Here is a 20,104-nt window from a genome sequence, read left to right as displayed (position 1 = left end):
TAGTTTTGCGGGTTTCTTTGGAATGAAAATCAGGAAAGGGCTTCGAACGCGCCAAAATTAAAAAAAAATCATATTCTAGAGGTACAAGACTGCTAATTCTTACATAGTTTCCTTTAAATGGACACTAGCTTCGAGATAGATACAAAATTTCAAGTATGATTTTTTTTTTTTTGTTCCAATTTTAAATGAAAGTGAAATAATGAAATAATAATTCGCTATTAGCAGCAAGTATGGTTTAATTTTGTTAAAATAAGCAAAGAAATATCGCTGACGAATTATTCACTTGCAATTGAAAAACTCGACCTCATTGAACCTGTATTCATGTGACCGTCAATTAAACCCATTAGCTACATACTGGTTATGCATGCATGAGTCGTTTTCTATCATTTAAAGGAAAAGAAGGTCAACATTGAAAGTAAAACAAGGTTAAACACTTTCTTTGACTGATTCGATCCATGATGTGTTACATATTTGTTTTTCGTTAATTATTTTGTACATAAATAAGGCCGTTAGTTTTCTCCTTTGAGTTGTTTTACATTTGTCATTTCGGGCCTTTTATATCTGACTATGCGGTATGGGCTCATGGTTGAAGTCCTAACGGTGACCTATAGTTGTTAATATTGTTCCTCGGAGCTTAGTATTTTTGTGATTACATTTTTAGTAAACATTTATGTGAACTTTCAATTATATACTATTTCAAATCAAATCAAATGTTATATAACTCGTGAAGAAATACCTGTGCTTGTAATAGTTGCCAAGGAAGTCTGTGAGGCTCTAGTAGATAAAATTGATACGTCCCGTGTTTCATGATAACCTGCACTGACTTCCAATTGTCTTGATAATGTACAATATCCAGAAGACGATGTTTCCCTTAAATTTAAATAAAGTGGGTGTTAAAATTGTCGAAAAAATCTCAAACAACTTTCGCAAATGAAAGAAGATCAAAACGGTTGATATTTTTTTTTAACTTACTACTGGACACTGTAAAATTCGATCAAAATAAAAAAGAAAAATTTTCTGCGGATACAAAATTATAACTAATATATGCAATTCAAGTTTTTGCTCATCATAAACTGTGGATAGTAGGAGAGTTGATACAAATTTGAAACCTGGTAATAAATCTTAGATTAGTTTATCATGTTTATCTCAAATGAACTTAAATTAAAGCTACATAATGATAATATTAAACTAGCATTTTTAACAGATGAGTCTAGCTTGGAAAATCCAACTTTACCTTGAAGCTGTTGTTATTCGATGTCAGAAAAGCAATAAATATCCGATAATTGGTAAAAGCGAACTCCACAATACTATTATTCGTGGTGCCCAATGCAAACACATACAATATATCATATAGCTTTAATTAAATATGTATGTATTATTATTTTAATTTTAGTTTCTTGTGTACAATTTGAAAATTAGTATGGCGTTCATTATCACTGAACTAGTATATATTTGTTTAGGGGCCAGCTGAAGGACGCCTCCGGGTGCGGGAATTTCTCGCTACATTGAAGACCTGTTGGTGACCTTCTGTTGTTGTTTTTTCTGTAGTCGGGTTGTTGTCTCTTTGACACATTCCCCATTTCCATTTTCAATTTTATGTAATTATAATGTAAAAGACACCAAAATACCCAACTTAAAAATCCAACCGCAGAAATAGGAAGCCAGATTTGGGGATATTTTTAAGGGATTTTAACTGACTTTGTATCGATTTGGTCCTCCTTCTGATGAATCCAGCGACATTAATGAGTTATATGTAGACTTTCGTTTTAGCATGTAATAATCACGAAAATGAACTAAACATTAAATAAAAGTACTAGCATTTCAGAAAAAGGGTACATTTTTCGATAAAAATTAAATACTTCATTTTAAAACAGAAATTGATGCTTTTATGACAAATGTCAAAAGAAAAATGAAGCCAGTTAAAGTTTACCATCCTATTATATTCAATGTAGTATGGTTTATCTCATCATAAGCTTTTTAACTACACGTGGATATTTACATATTATCAAAACGTTATATTTTGCTATTATTTATAATCAGTTTGCATGGTAAATTCTTGAATGAAAAGAACCTGAACATGCTGAATGAAAATACATGAAAGGTTAAAGGATTCCATATGAAATATCTTACAGTTGAATTCCTCTTTCTGTTTTTCCCTGTTTATTATTTGACTCAGCACAAGTGGTTGGTAAGTCATTATGTCTTTCACATATTTCTTTTGTGTTGTCACAATCGGTGTCTTTATCTTTTTTCTCGGGGTATAGTGTAACTCTGTGCTTTTCAATTGTAAGACTGTTTTCATCTGAAGAACATGATTCGGACCCAATTCGGACAGATAGAACACTACACGTTTCAAATGGGCCATTTTCAGTATTCGATGTTTCAGGAATAACGTCTTCATATATGCTTTCATATTCAGTTTCAAAAGACACGTTGTTTGTTGGATGAACGATGGTCTCATTCATACAGATTTCTGAGTATACATCCACATTTGGTCGTTGTTGAATAACCATTTCATGATTAAACACCGATTTGATGCTTTTTGAAACCGTTTGATTTAGAAGCAATGGGGAAGAGTCAGAAGATTGGCCATCAATAATCGTTGAGTGTTCTACATTATGCCCCTTTGATTCTTTAATTGTTATATTCGAAGGAAACGTGGGTGCATTTTGAATGTTTTCAGTATCTGGAATATTTCCTTTCTCCAGACTGGGTTGAATGTGTAAATAAACATCACTCTTATCTGGTTGCCTCTTAACAAGCAACTTTTTGTTTAGTTTTTGTAAAGTTGATTCAATGTTTATGATGTTCTTGGAATTATTCACTGTGATGTTTTCTACCACGTCTAAATGCTTTGAACATTCTGGAATAAAACGATTTCTTGAATAGATAAACATTGTAAATTTCAATTTTTACCTGTCTGCTTGTATTAGAGACTGTTCAATAATTATTGGATAACTTGGTCGATAATTATCAGTTCTCTTCAAAATTTATACTTATCTTGCAAAATTATTCAAGAAAAAAAAGATCTGAACACTCAAATCAACTGGTATTGAAAAAAATGACAATTCAATTATAATTCTACATAAGCTGCAGTAGGAATTCCACAAGATCGTGGCTTCTTACATCTGCCATAAGTGTTGTTTTAGAAATGTGCAATGCATTAAAGTAAAAAATGTACCGAACTCCAATTAAAATTCAAAAAGGAAAAGTCCATAAAAACTGTTAAATCAAACATTATCAATTTGAAATGCAGTACAGTAAAAGAAATTACCGAATTCCAAGCAAATTCAAAAGTTACAATTCCATAAAAACTGACAAAATCAAACACTATTTATCAACGGAACAAGTGATAAACTAGTGCCATATTTCTGACTAAGTACAGGAATTTTCCGAAGAAAATAGTAGGTTAAAACTAGTTTGATAGCTGGTTAAACCTTCCACTTGACTTACAGTTGTTTATAAATAAAATCAAGATGAAGTGGTTTCATTGCATATCATTTCGTTATATTTACAAAATGGGATGAGCAACCAAGGCACACATAATAGGTTAATGTGACAATGAGTTGGACCCACCAGTCAAACCTGTTTAAAATACATCACAGACATACAACACAACTGACATATTAGTTAAAACAATCGTACAAATAAATCTAAAAGCGACGGTAACAAAAAGAATTATGAAATGACGACAACAAATTAAGTTTTTGTCGTTGATAGTACACACCGTATTTAGAAACTGATATGAGAGTTTAACACTGAAAACCGGTATGTTATTAGAACTGTCATTCATCGCAGGGGAAGCATACCCTGCAGACGCACCATGGGGTCACTTCTTGAAGAGTTCAAAAGATAACCTTTTTTATTACTTTTTAGAAGTTTGGTTAACATATCTATTGTGCTGGTTGAGGTGACGAATAAAATTTGTGTGATTGCCCAACTTTTTTTTAAGAGTTTTTGTTAAAAAGGTAATAGTTGACCAAACAAGCACCATAAGAAAAGGCAACAGTAGTATACCGTTGTTTAAATGTCATAAATCGATGGAGAGAAAACAAATCCGGGTTACAAACTAAAACCGAAGATAATACACCAACTATGAGAGGAAAACAAGGGGACGACAGAAACACTGAAGTGTAACAAAAACAAAAGCAAACATACTTAAGGGGGTTCGTGGGTCTAAATCATTTATATAGGATTTCTCTATATTTTTCTATAAATGAACTTTATCTTATAGTTAACAGAAAAATAAAATAAAAAAATGGGGTCACCGTTCATTTGCGCTCACAGTCTGCCTTCGAAAGAAGCATACATCTTTGTAAAAGTGTTTTTTTTTCTGTTGAACTAATAGGAGAAATAAAGGTAATATCGAAATAAAAAATGAATTTATTATAGAAATCGCTCAAATTTTACAATGAATTAGTTTAATTACAGCATATATCGAAATTATATTAAAAAAGATAGGTCACCGATGAGTTAAAAGAGATATTTCAATTTTAAAGCCAAAAAATGTCATTTTTCCACCAAAGGGAGATAATTTGGAATTTTTTCAATGATGTTTACATTTTAAAAGTCATCTGGGGCCAACACGAATTAATTGTTTTGAATGTGTTTTGTACCATATGATAAAGTAACAACTACAAAAGGTAATAAATAAAATTTATAATGAAAAACAAATGTTTAATTTTTTTCTGAAATTTTTATACCCTCAAGCCTCCTTAAAACCAAAATATTTGATAACAAGTGTCATATTCCTGACTTGATGCCTTGGACATTTTAACATACATGTGATTCTTCCGGCGGGAGTCAAAATCTCCCGCTTTTCAGACCCTCTTCTGTCCCTCCCGTTAAAATTTGAAATCTTCTGCTTTTTTAAAATGTCAACCTTAAATGATTTAACGAAATACACATGTGATAAACTTGTAGTCATGGCTAGACAAACATCCCGCTTATATGGCGATGTTTAAAAAATATAGCTAAAATGACATCACTACGTGACAAAAATACAGCAAAAACAAACGCAAGAACGATCACTACAGAGAAACGCACATACACATAATAAAATAGTCGTTTAAATATGTAATCCACACACTAACATCTTACATTAACGACATCAAAAACAGTGACGTACTTATACTATTATTTTCACAATACAAGTCCAATTAATAATCATGATTATGACGGTAATTAAAGGCTATTTTAAATAACTGATGTCACAACGTCATACTTATTTGGACTAACATAATACACTTATCCATTGAACTTTAAAAAATAATTAACTCGACTATACTGACAAATAAGACATGTGTGAAATGTACCGAAAATACAAAATTCCATCCACAAACGATAAGATATAACACAATATCCAACCGAAACCACACCAGAGATATCATAAATAAACACATAAACGTTGGATGCACATGCAAATACCGAGAAAAGTCGTATAGCAATGCAATTCTTACTCGGCAAAACATTCGAAAAAAGGTCACGTTCGGTATCTAGAAGAGAGACGACATAGATGTTAAACCACACTCTAAATCAGACTTAATTAATAATACCTTTTCTGCTATGATTATTTTTTCATTATAACCATTAACCATGGGAATAAGAATGAAAAGACATAAAGATTGGAGCATTTTCAAAATCACTGAAAGGGAGGATTAATACGTTTTTAACAATCAGTATCACAGTGTATCATCAGCTCAGTTGTCGGTACTTCGGTACGAACGTGATTTTTAACAGATCCTTCTAAAATTTTCCGTTTATAAATTTTGAAAAATTTAAAGAAACGAAGGTTTCAACTCTCTCAGACAAAGTTGATCATAGATTTATTTTGCTATATTTAGGTCCGTTTTGGTCATTCAACTGATTTGGTTCTTATATTAACCTTCAAATATTCGGCTTCGAGCGCTCCTGATGAAGGCAAATCCAAATAAGTGCTTCCACTGCATGAACTATAAAAACGTATTGTTATCAATTTCTAGCGCACCTGGCACAAATGGGCCAAGTGAGCTTTTCTCATCAATTGGCGTACGTCGACAAAAATCTTCTCCTCTGAAACGACTGGTCCAAATTTAACCAAACTTGCCCACAATCATCATTTGGTTATCTAGTTTAGAAAATGTGTCTGACGACCCCGCCTGTCAACCAACATGGCCATTATAGAACATAGGGGTACAACGCAGGAGGAGTTATCGACACTTTGAAGTCAATTATTAACTTTTGTTTTGTAAACATTTGTATTTTTAAAAAAAAATATTCTGAAACTGCAGAGATAAATTTAAAAAAAACCGATCCCAATCATCCTTTAGGATAGGTGTGTCACCTATTCAAACCAATATGACCAACAATGCTATAAATAGAACATAGAGGTACAATGCATTTTATTTTACTTTCTGAGACTAAAGCCTTTAGAGTAAATCTGACATTGGGTAAACATTTTTAAAATGTTTAGATCTATCTATCTGCCCTAAAATATTCAGACGAATCAGACAACCCAATGTAGCTTACTGCCCCTACATTAGTAATTTTAAGGAACTATTGATGATATTGGTTATAATCTTGAATGTTAATACAGATAGAGAGAAACTGTAACAGCAATAATGTTTAGCAAAGTAAGATCTTTAAATAAGTCAAATGACATAATTGTCAATTGATCCCTTATGGAGTTATTGCCCTTTATAGTACATTTTTCGTAAATTTTTGTAATCATTTACAAAAAATCTTTTACACTTAATCTTTTGTCCCAAATAGAATTAAACTAAGCTTCATTTTTCAATAGGGTGGCCGCTATTGTTGAACATATAACATAAGGGTTTAGTATAGAAGTCTAAGAGTATATCTTAGAAAATAATTTCAAATTGTCACAACTTGAAAACTAAAGATTATTTAAGATTATTGATAAGGGGTCTTCATTAACTTTTATAAGACTACAATGGGACGACCTGCTTTTAATTTAACTACTGGGCGAAATTAAACCAAACTTGGCTGCAATCATTTTTAGGGTACCTAATACCCTTATTTAAGATTTAAACCTTCTTTAACATGATTTCGAAAAACACAAGTAAATACAGGTGAGCCCCACAGTCTCTTGTGAGCCTCTAGTTTGAATATAAGTTCAAAATTTCAAAAGGAGATAGCCATTTATCCAAAGTGTTTTTGAATATTTTGTTTTAACTTGCTTTTAAAATTTAGTTTGAAAGGCTTTTCAATATAGTGAAATAAAGTTTACTTATTTTTGTCGGTACCTGTGACAGTTTTCTATTATATCGTTGTTTAGAAAAAAATCATTTCATTTACTGATTTAAGATGTATGATCTTTCTGCGCGTTTTTTCCCCATTGGTTGAGATTAAAGCAGTACGGTTGAGATTGTGATAAAAATTGTTAAACACCATCACTCATTCAAAATTCATTTTCCGTCGTTAGATGGTTTTATGTCATATTAATAAGTTTTATTTGAGGATTTTAGGATTAAGCGAAATACTGTCTCTAATAGTTTACACCTATTTACTGTTTAAGGCTTTAAATTGCCCTCAATATGTATTTCGAATATTTGTGTCTTTCTGTTTCTCTGCATTTATGCAACCATAAAGTTTCTTTCAAATACATTGGATGCATTATGATCTGCTTACCCTTTCGGAGCACATGAAATCATCACCAGTTTTTGTTTAGATTCGTGTTGCTGAGTCTTTAGTTTTTTATGGTATCTTTTGTGTATTATGTTTTGTCTGTTAATCTTTTTTTAAGCCATGTGGTTGTCAGTTTATTTTCGACAAAATTGAGAACAGAAATGTGAATATTTTAAAAGGGACGACAACCCGAACAAAGAGCAGATAACAGCCGACAGCAACCAATGGGTCTTCAACGCTTGATACCTATTGATTGCTGTCCCGCATCCAGAGATGGGCATCAGGTAGCACTTAAAAAGAAATGTGTACTAGTCCAGTGAAAGTGGAAGTCATACTTAACTCCAAAACATATAAATGAACTAAAATTCAAAAACATACATATGAGTTTGAAATTCCATTTGGTTTCTTTCGTGTCTCTTTCATAAAACATCATCATAAATGTCATTTATTTTCATTAAATAAGCCACCTTTCTTTTATAGAAGAGGGACAAAAGATTCCAGAGGGAGAGTCAAATTCATAGATAGAAAATAAACTGACAACGCCATGGCTAAAAATAAAAAGACAAACAGAAATAATAGTACAGAATACACAACATAGAAAACTAAAGACTAAGCAACACGAACCCCACCAAAAACTTAGAAGTTACCCCAGTGCTAGTTTTACAACAATATTGTCTAGAAACATCTTTGCCATATACTTCAATATTATGCATAGACAAAAGTCAAAGCTTAATGCATTTTATGAAAATAATTTATGAAAATGTTACAAAAATGTATGTCCGCTGTCTATTCTACACTTAGGAACGATAATTCTATGTTTAGATCAAGTTACAGTAAATGAGCTTTGTCACAGATTTCAGTAAATTTTGCATACAACTTTGGCTCGATGAACTCCAACTGAAAATCGAAAAAATAATGCATTTATCTCATTTATCATTGAAATATTACTGATTAAATTCTTACAAAATGGGTGAACATTTGTATAGAAAGCACATAAAATCGACAAAAACCTTCTAAAATTTGTCTTAAAATACTACTCCATAGATGCAACAAATTCCGTTATAATGATGTATAATAAAGATAGGGTCACCGACTTCATTATAACGTTAAACATCATTGACAGTTGTGTTTTTGTGAGAAAAAAATCACACAAAACATCGAAATAATCGTAACTTCACCGCGTCACAGGCTTTAAAACGTTGATTTTGGACAATTTTCACTACCTACAAGGTAACAAATTGATCATAAGACAAAAGACGAAGCTCGTAACCATTTGATTGTTTTTTTATATCATTAAAACAGAAATTTGTGTGTCAACAACATTCATGTTTTTAAGAAAAATCTATGAAATAGAATTAGAGATTTGGCGATTTTAAGACAAATTTTAGAAGTTTTTTTCGCCGATTTTATATTTGTTCTATACAAATATTCACCCATATTAAAAGAAATAAATCTGCAATATTTCAGATTATGAAAGAGATTAATGCATTACTTTTTTCAATTTTCAATTGTACAAAACAAAATGTATTTCAAAGAGCTACGGGTGTATGCAAACTTTTAACAAAATCTGCGACATAGCCCATTTGCTGTCCCTTGACCTTAAACAGTTCATCAAGAGTCTTCGTAAACACTTTCTTTTGTGTTTTTATTTTATTTTTACGTTCTAGTTGCCATGTTTTCAATGTTCCCTTTGGCTGTTAAATGTCTTACAACAAGTTAAACTTAGATTCATTTTTTACATTCTTCTAAAAGAAAATCACGTTGTACATTGTAATTGGAAAAGTGAATATTTGTATGCTAGGACATTATGTTTTAGAATATTTTTTTCGTTTTGTTTATGCCATTATAGAGACTAATCCATTTTAAAAGTAAAACTAAATTGTAATGACTATGTGTTTCCATATCTATTGCAGACTTGAAATATGACTGGACAGTGTCATTATATCTGCAATTTTCTTTGTTTATACTTACTGTCGAAGAGTTCTATAACATTTTGTCTTGCTCTATAAATATATAATAGTTGTGCATTAGATATATATAGATATCTGACGCTTAAGTACAGACATGTTAAAGTAAAAGGAAACAAAATATCAGTTCTTTTATTAGAACTTGTGTTCTCCAAAACAACAATTTTTATGAAATTAAATTTTATCAATTTTTGGCCGCCCCAAAACATTATGCAGCGTATGGCAAACCAATTGTATGATTGCTGGACATTTAAAGAAACTACAGCTATATTCAAATAATAAAAATCTTAAGATCCATTTCAATAGGCTTGCATCTTAACGTCTCAAACACCACAATACATCTAAAGGTCAACATATAGAGTTCATCAATGACAAATACCTTTACAATGTCCGAAGCTTTAAATTGCGCAATGTCTAGAACTGGAATTCAACCAGAGAAAGATTATCAAAAATATTTAATTAAATTGTTAGTTATTTTTTACTTAAATACTTTAGTTTATGTAACAGTGATTTTGTTTTGCAGTTTTATGTAATTTTCCAGAAAATAATGACGCCGGTTGCTTAAAGTATTACAATGGTTTTAGTTTTATTAAATCACAACACCTTCTCCTTATGTTACTCCGATGGCGATGCTCATCTATAGCAGCAGCTGTCCGACTCACATTTTCCTAAGAAAATACCAATGGAAACATATCATTTAAGGAATCTTTTGGTTTATAAAAGAACAAATATGTTGTCAATTTGATAACAGCAAAACTATAGTCGATTTCAATATATATTCAGTTTACTAAATATTGCTAAGAATGTAGAAAAATGTCCCATTAAAAAAATGTTAAAATATTATTTTGGTAGTACATTAACTATATAAAAGCATTAACTAGTGAACTGATATATTAACTCACCGACACATTTGGAAAGTCCATGCAATCATTATAAATTATTACTTGCTAAACCATTTCCTAAAAATATTTAAAAATATACGTATTACATCATATTAAGAGTTGTTTCTAAAAACCAAATCTGCCTTAATATATATAATTCTATTTAGCAACTCTTTGGGTAGAGCAACTTAGCTTTGTACAGAAAAGCAATAGTATACAATGAAATATTTATTATGTGTTTTCGTTTTAATATAACATGCTAAGTAAACCCTTTTATCGACAGTAGTACATTACTTGAAAGAACCATGCATTAGTGTATTTACACAACTATCGTGATAAATCAGTTAGTAGAGTTGTATCAATCTCCCTACCACACGCAGAAATATTATAGTACTACTTCGAATGATTGCCTGCAGATTTGTGTGTTAAATTGAGGTAAAAGTTTATCAACCAGGGTGATTACTGATCAAAGTAAGTCGTTTGAAAACAAACAAAGAATGCAAAAAAGAGCACAACACAATATGTGAAATGTATACTTGAGTGACATCATTAATGTTTTAAAATTTGCCTAATCGACATGTTCACCATAAGCCGATACCGGAACCGAAACCGATACCGATACCGAAACCAAAAATAGTGGTGAGGTAAATAAACTCATCATAGATACCAGGACTAAATTTTATATATACTACAGACGCGCGTTTCGTCTACAAAAGACTCATCAGTGACGCTCGAATCCAAAAAAGTTTTTTTTTAAAAAAACAAATAAAGTACGAAGTTGAAGAGCATTGAGATCCAATTTAACATTCCTAAAAGTGTTGCCAAAACAGCTAAGGTAATCTATGCCTGAGGTAGAAAAACCTTACTATTTCAAAAAAATCCAAAAAAAATAAAACAGTTAATTTATAAATATAACAATATCAATGATAATTAATGTCAGCACAAAAAGTGTTGACTACTGGGCTTGTGATACCCTCGGGGAAATAAATCTCCACCAGCATTGGCATCGACCCAGTGGTTGTAAGTAAACTCATCATAGCTACCAGGACTAAATTTTATATATACGCCAGACGCGCGTTTCGTCTACAAAAGCCTCATCAGTGACGCTCGAATTCAAAAAAGTTAACTCCATTGTATTGTTTGAAATTTGAATACACCAGATGGACAATTACTTCAAAAGTATGAATTATTCGAAATACTAAGGATTTTCTTATCCCAGGCATAGATTACTTTAGCCGTATTTGGCACACCTTTTTGGAATTTTGGGTCCTCAAATCTCTTCAACTTTATACTCGTTTGTCTTTCTTACTATTTTAATCTGAGATCATTGATGATTCTTATGTACACGAAACGCGCGTCTGGGGTATCAAATTATAAGCATGGTACCTTTGATAACTTTGACTTCAATTCATCAATTCACATGAATCTATCAAAAAAGCTTACTTAAATTCAACCATTGTTTTAATACAGTAATGCAAGTATTATACAATTAAAGAGATTGATTCAATTCTTTTATGATGAACATAATTCATGAAGCAGGTATCGTCGTAGGGAAAGAGCTGCAACGGTTCTACAATAGGTGCAATATCGTTCGGACTATGTTTATAACGAGAACCTATTATTTTATAAATTTTCATTCGTCTTATTGAATGTTCTACATAAAATCTTCTTGCAAGAATCTTTTCATTGAACATTAGCGTTGATCGCAGATTTTTACATTTTGATTGCGTAGCTGCCTTTCAGTATATGCTGTTGCAATATGATGTTTAGATGGATATATATGAAATCTTCAAGTAAGTAACAATCACGAGGAAACGAAAATATCTCGTGTGGAACGATCTCATCCATCAATGTGTAAGTCATTGCGTCATTGCTATGACCTAGGAACCAAAATTTGATGTATCTTATTTTCTTTCCTATGTCTATGACTTGCGTATTAGTACAGTTCATATGACAATGTCCACGAAAGATGCCATCAATAGATCCAAATGCTTCTTCCAATTATTGCCAATTACCCTTCATAGATTCCCATTCTTCAGTTGAAGGTAATGTTATCATTAATCTGGATGCTTGATGAATAATTTCATGAAAAGTTTTATGAATTAAGGTTTTGCTAGTAACATCAAACATCAAAGAAATTTGTTCAAATGTAGTGTAACATCTTAACCAAGTGAAAAGTTTATTTTTATATCTTATACGCACCACTCATTTATTTCTCTGTCTTATACTCTAATTTTTTTTAATGTATTTTAGTAAATTTGTATCCACATCTTAATTATATAGAACTTAGTTAGCGTTAGTTTATTTAATATTTATTCCTCGTTGAATTTCACTTTGCTTTTTTGATGGATTCATGTAAATTGTTGAATCTAGTGTATTCAAATTTCACACAATATAATGGAGTAGCAGGATTTAATTGATTGAACATTAAAACATTTACAATTTACAGGATTTACCTCACTACTATTTTTGGTCTCGGTATCGGTATCGGTATCGGCTTATGGTGAACATGTCTACGGGTGCCACATGTGGAGCAGGATCTGCTTACCCTTCCGAAGCACCTGAGATCACCCCTAGTTTTTGGTGGGGTTCGTGTTGTTTATTCTTTAGTTTTCTATGTTGTGTCATGTGTACTATTGTTTTTCTGTTTGTCTTTTTCATTTTTAGCCATGGCGTTGTCAGTTTGTTTTAGATTTATGAGTTTGACTGTCCCTTTGGTATCTTTCGTCCCTCTTTTACAAAATATATGTAAGATGTTGTTGGGTTTTTTTTCGAAAAAAAAAGTCAACAGATTGAACACTTTTATTTAAACAAAAAACTAGTCTTGACTAAAACTTTGCTTCACTTAACAAGTTCAGAATATGAATACTTTTCTCTTTAGCTGAAAGGTTGTTTTTGAAGCTTTAACATGACAAAAAACAAATACCAAAAACAGAGATGCCTGACAGAATAATTCAGAACCCTCAAGCTATTGTTTTTAACAGAACTAAGTGGTTTCAAACACAAGTCTCAGTTGTGCTCCGTTTATGCAGAAAAACTTTAAAAAGTTTTTAGTAGCAAAGAAAATAAATATTTTTTAAATGATTCAAAGGTCAGCTTTTTAAAATTCTTTATTGTTATAAAACCAATTCTTCTGTTCATGTATTGCAAAAATGTATTGAGTCAAGACAGGAATGAGGCAGTTGTTATCCATGCGTTTGTGCTTTGGAATTTGCCATTTGAATAATGACTTTTTGTTTTGAATATTCCGTAGAGGTTTTCTTTGGCCATTTTATTTTTAATACTCCGTTGAGTTGTTACCCGGTTTTTCCCGTTTGTTTTCGTTTGTTCTTTTGTGCTTTTCGTTTAATATTTGGTATGACCAATTTTATTTCTGTTAAGCACATGATTCTGAACAACTGCAATTCAAAGAGAAATGGGCAGTTTTTCAAATAACAATTGTCAGAAAATGTCTATAAGGCTTTCTTAGCAAATGCTTTCAACACTCAAAGAAGTTAATGTTTAAATACTTTATTTATGAAATAACTCACCAATTATCTTGTTAATATATGGAATACCCCTTGATTGTTTTTTATATTCTAATATGACGACCTATTATCGTCAACCAGTATAATCACAATATATCTACCTTTAGCGCAAACGCAGTAATACACAACAACGGCTGTTCTGCGTTACGACCAACTTATTTATACTACCAGATATTTTCAGTTTTCGACATCAAAACCCCTAGTTTACGTAGGCCAAGATTATTGTTTTGGCATGGCAACAAAAACAAGGTGACGTAAACAAAAAATCAGATGTAAATACCGGGCGTTTTAAAGCTTCGTGTACGCCTCAGAACAAATAAAATTACATTGGAAGAAAATATATTAGTGAACCAGATGCTCCGCAGGGCGCAGTTGTATACGACCGCATAGGTTGAACCCTGAACGGTTGGGGCAAGTATGGACACAACATTCAAGCTGGATTCAGCTCTAAATTTGGATTGTGATTAAATAGTTGACACAGCATAGGTTTTGGACACAGAATGAATGTGGTCTAATGAACTTATTTTAATTTTTTTGTCTTTGAGCAATCACTATGCTGTTGAATATTAATGCTCTCAAAAAAATGTTTGAAGAAATTTTCTTTTTATTTATGAAATCTGAAATGAGAAAAATTACCCCCCCCCCCCCCACCACCACCATTTTTTTTCACATCCCCCTTTCCCTTTTTTCAAAACTGATCTCAATTCAAATTTCTAATGGAGTTTGCAACAATAACTACTCATTTAAATACATCATAAAATATTAAAATGTAACAAAAAGTGCTTGTTATCACTGAATGGTAAAGAGTGTTTTAATTTATCAGTTGGTAGTAAAAGTGAATATACATTGTGCATTGTATAAAACAATGATTTCAGTTGATTCAACTACTATTCTGGACAAAGAAAGATAACTCCAATCAATTGAAAATTTCTTGCTATTGCACAATATTGTGCAATTAGATATTTCTTGCTATTGCGCAATACTGTGCAATTGAAAATATTTGCTATTGCACAATACTGTGCAATTGAAGATTTCTTGCTATTGCACAATACTGTGCAATTGAACATTTTTTGCTATTGCACAATACTGTGCAATTGAAGATTTCTTGCTATTGCTGAATACTGTGCAATTGAAAATTTCTTGCTATTGCACAATACTTAATATAATAATTTTGGATCCTGATTTGAACCAACTTGAAAACTGGGCCCATAATCAAAAATCTAAGTACATAATTAAATTCAGCATATCAAAAAAGCCAAAGAATTCAATTTTTATTAAAATCAAACTTAGTTTAATTTTGGACCCTTTGGTATTTAATGTAGACCAATTTGAAGACGGGACTAAAAATTAAGAATCTACATACACAGTTAGATTTGGCATATCAAAGAACCCCAATTATTAAATTTTTGATGAAATCAAACAAAGTTTAATTTTGGACCCCGATTTGGACCAACTTGAAAACTGGGCCAATAATCAAAAATCTAAGTACATTTTTAGATTCAGCATATCAAAGAACCCCAAGGATTCAATTTTTGTTAAAATCAAACTAAGTTTAATTTTGGACCCTTTGGACCTTAATGTAGACCAATTGGAAAACGGGACCAAAAATTAAGAATCTACATAAACAGTTAGATCCGGCATATCAAAGAACCCCAATTATTCAATTTTTGATGAAATCAAACAAAGTTCAATTTTGGACCCTTTGGGCCCCTTATTCCTAAAAACCTGTTGGGACCAAAACTCCCAAAATCAAACCCAACCTTCCTTTTATGGTCATAAACCTTGTGTTTAAATTTCAAAAATTTCTATTTACTTATACTAAAGTTATGGTGCGAAAACCAAGAATAATGCTTACTTGGGCCCTTTTTGGCCCCTCATTCCTAAACTGTTCAGACCTTAACTCCCAAAATCAATCCCAACCTTCCTTTTGTGGTCATAAACCTTGTGTTTAAATTTCATTGATTTCTATTTACTTATACTAAAGTTATTGTGCGAAAACCAAGAATTAATGCTTATTTGGGCCCTTTTTTGGCACCTAATTCCTAAACTGTTTGAACTAAAACTCCCAAAATCAATCCCAACCTTCCTTTTGTGGTCATAAACCTTGTGTCAAAATTTTATAGATTTCTATTTACTTAAACTAAAGTTATAGTGCGAAAACCAAGAAAATGCTTATTTGGGCCCTTTTTGGCCCTAATTCCTAAAATTTTGGGACCAAAACTCCCAAAATCAATCCCAACCTTCCTTTTGTGGTTATAAACCTTGTGTTAAAATTTCATAGATTTCTTTTCACTTTTACTAAAGTTAGAGTGCGAAAACTAAAAGTATTCGGACGACGACGACGCAAGACGACGCAGGACGACGACGCCAACGTGATAGCAATATACGACGAAAAATTAAAATGTTTGCGGTCGTATAAAAATGCGATTAAAACGCTCAGGGTAAAATAATCGAATATGAATGCCCAACCCATGGTTAAATGAAAACAAATCTACGGCTACCATGAATTATTTCTTAATTTTGTTTATGAACCTGAATCGTAATGAATCACAAGATTCGATAGGTACCAGAAGGATATTTAAAATCATAAGTCGAAAACATACTGACAACGCCATGGAAAGCAACAAAAAACGATCCGAAAACACAACGTAGAACACAAAAATTTGTGTAACACAAACCCCACAAAAACCAGAATGTGTCAGGTGCTCTCGAAAGGTTAGCAGATTCAGCTATAATAAATTATTGGAATTTTAAGACTAATTTGCGGGATTTTACAGAGGCGAGCCTTAAACTGTAAAATATGTTATTGTGCAGGTTATTCTCGAATTGGTATATAAATTCTTACAAGCATTAACATTTTTTTGTTTATTTACAGAGACGTGTTGTATGTTTTCTTTTTAAAATAACTTCTTCCAACTGTAGATTTTTTCAGAAGTCTCTTTGAGTTTTGTTCAAATCGAATGCCTTTGCAACAACCTTAGAGGCCATGTAAATAATTGGTAATTAAACATATTGTCAGTTTAATTAACATATCCCATATATATTCATATTTAAATTTACTGCAAAATGTTTGGTTTGAAAGTTACAACAACTGGCTTTTACACTATAAATGCAACACTTGCGGTGTTTACACATGCGTTTGTTATATCCGTTTGGAAACCTCGATTTCTAATGTTCTCTAACTTCTTATATGTGAACCAAGCTTTCATGTATTGATCTTTGTGCTTTCCTAGTGCGAGTCGGTTAGGGCGCATTAGGAGTTTATAATGGTTTCTTCATTTTATTTACCCCTGGTATTTATATTTTACTTCATTTGTACCTCATCTGGAAAGTGTATTTCAATATGTCTTAACTTTTTTTTTTGTTTGTCACATTTATTTGTAAATCACAAATTCGCCAAAATTCCAATAGATTAAATTTTCGGAAAATGACATCGTTATAAAGCATAAACCTTTTGCTACCTCATTACATGCAGAACCGAGTTTTACAAAAGTTCCTATTAACTGACTTCCGAAGCTGCCCAAAATACCTAACACATTTAGGTTAATTTTGAAACCATTGGTTCATTGCCGAAAAATATCTATTCTACTTAAACCTGATAGTACATTTTCCAAATAAGGTCCACAAAATAGTTGAATTCATTACTTTTGGAGTGTCTACAGTTCGTTGGCGGAACTAATTATATTGCTTGCTTATATAGATGTTTTCGAATATATTCCAACTTGATTCATTACCCTATTCATCACTTTGTTTCACAATCTCATGAAAAATATCCATTACCTAACTAATTAAAAGGTCATTTAAAAAGTCAGAATGTGAAAATATGTATGTTCAAACTCATTTATATCATTTTTAGAAATGACAAACGAAAAATCTATGTCAATTTAAACTGCATCAATGTGATTACTGCACTTCAATTTTCTCTTGATAACATTTTAGTTCGCTATGGAGATTCTGTATGTCGCCAAGTTATCGGAATTCCAATGGTGTCTAACTGTCCACCAGTTTCTGTATTGGTAAGAATCATAATTTATGTCTAAAATCAGCTACGATCCATCGAAACAATATCTGATACACTGTTTTGATTACACGTGTATATGATTAGATAATACATTGGATCTCAATAATGACGACTACGACCTGTATGTACACTAAAGTGATTTAATCTTTTGAATTTACTTTAAATACAACTAGTACTAACGCTGAAATCTGCCATTACTTGGATCTACAATCTTATTAAAACCCGATCTCACATCGCTCCCTTTTTATATTATCTGCTACATCTGCTACAGCTAGAGCGACGACAGATCGCTTCTTAATTAGATTGCTGAATCTTAATATTGAAATCTCTATAGGAAAAAAAATAACTACTAATCTTTACCATACAATGGATGATTTGTGTAGTGGTTTTTTGTTCCCAATCGCTCCTGTATGTAACAACTTATTTGATTTTAATGAAAGAAATCCTATGTATAACTGACAAATTATTACTCAGGGTTTTTAAAACAAAAACAAAAATTGTCAAAACTTTTACTTGATTGTATCATCGGTAACATCATTGGTAAATATAAATCAACGTACATACATCTTAAACGTTCAAGTATGTCAAATCCTATTTGTATGTATGTTATATACATAGCACAATTACATGAATAATGAAAGCATTAATTCGATACAAAAGTTAACCAAATCCGCCTTTTTTCCGAAAATAAAGGCAACAGTAGTATAACGCTGTTCAAACTCATAAATCCATGGACAAAAAACAAAATCGGGGTAAATCAGAAAATACCTGTTGTTTTGTTCTTGCTGACATGTCTGCATTTTCGTCGTCTTTCCCTTTTTTGTTTTTGCTTTGACGATGCCGGTTTTCGACCTTTTTAATGTCCACTTAGTACGTGTGTGTTTTCTATCACTGCCCGTTTAGTATTTTTCAATTATTTACTACGACTACCTGTGTGAAAGTTAAATAACAAAAAAATCAGAACTCCAAGGAATTCTTAACGGTAAGTCCCTTTACAAGTGGCAAAATTCAAAGCTAGCTTAAGCCTATCTTTCGAAGATATCTTTAGTCCTGAAACCTTATTAAGCAAATTAACATTAAAGGATAGTAAGCATATTGAAGTTGTCCAGTATAAAGTGGTTCATACTGATAATTTAATTTTGGATGTAACGCGTCTTCTGATTGGCTGACGTCGTTTAGTTTATAATATCATAGACACAATTTTGTCATGTGACCATGACGTCGTTAACGTTTTTTCATGATTTACGCCGGTTTAAAATGGAATTTAGAATTAAATTATAAGAAATAACTGTAATATATTGTCAGTATATTCGAAATAACATAAAAAAATGTGGTGCACACTGTTAATAACCCGCTACGCGCGTTATTCAGTGTGCACCACATTTTTATGTTATTTTTCATAGACAGAAAAAATATTACAGTCATTCCTTTAATATAAATGAACATGAAAAAAATGTGCAGTTATCAGAGCTTTGACCCCATACGAAATTGTCAAATTTTGAGCGTTTAATTTGCCTTAATTATGTTTTTAAAAGTACTGTATTGTTTAAAACTTGATTCAAAATAATCGTCACTGACAAGTACTAAACAGAAATTTCATGCTTGAATAATTATGTTAAATGTACAATTACCAACGTGATACTAAGATTGAGTATGCAAATTCACTGGTGGTTAATTTGTGCAGTAATTTAAGTTTGCTTTAGATGAACTTGGCTATTTATTTTAGGTATTTTTGACACATAGCTCTACGGTACTTATACATCTTCGGATTTCAAATGTTTGGCTTTGAGTGTTCCTGATGAAGGTAAATCCAGAAAAGCGCTTCAGACGCAAGAAATCATTAAACGTGTTGTTTTCAATTTTTGTCATCACTGGGTCGATACCTCTGATGGTGGACTATCAGCCCCCGTGGGTATTATCAGCTCAGTAGTCAGTACTTCGGTACTGACATGATTTAACAAACTTTACTAAAATTGTCGGTTTATAAATTTTGAAATCATTAAGAAACCAAGGTTTCAACTCCCTCAGGCAAAGTCGGCTTAAGATGAATTTGGCTATTTATTTTAGTTATTTTCGACATAT

General features: G+C 31.7%; 1 long non-coding RNA gene across 1 annotated transcript; it reads right to left on the bottom strand.

Annotated features, from left to right (window-relative positions):
* Positions 1-1,634: 1,634 nt before the first annotated feature.
* Positions 1,635-18,999, bottom strand: LOC143070719 (uncharacterized). Its single transcript, XR_012976659.1, has 5 exons — positions 18,791-18,999; positions 10,496-10,552; positions 10,197-10,261; positions 9,598-9,629; positions 1,635-2,863 (listed from the first exon to the last, which is right to left on the bottom strand). It is a non-coding gene; the product is annotated as an uncharacterized LOC143070719 (long non-coding RNA).
* Positions 19,000-20,104: the final 1,105 nt, after the last annotated feature.

Source organism: Mytilus galloprovincialis, chromosome 4, assembly GCF_965363235.1.
Source record: "Mytilus galloprovincialis chromosome 4, xbMytGall1.hap1.1, whole genome shotgun sequence".
Lineage (NCBI taxonomy): Eukaryota > Metazoa > Mollusca > Bivalvia > Mytilida > Mytilidae > Mytilus > Mytilus galloprovincialis.
Note: the sequence above shows the minus strand (reverse complement) of the source record. Positions and strands in the feature narration are given on the sequence as shown.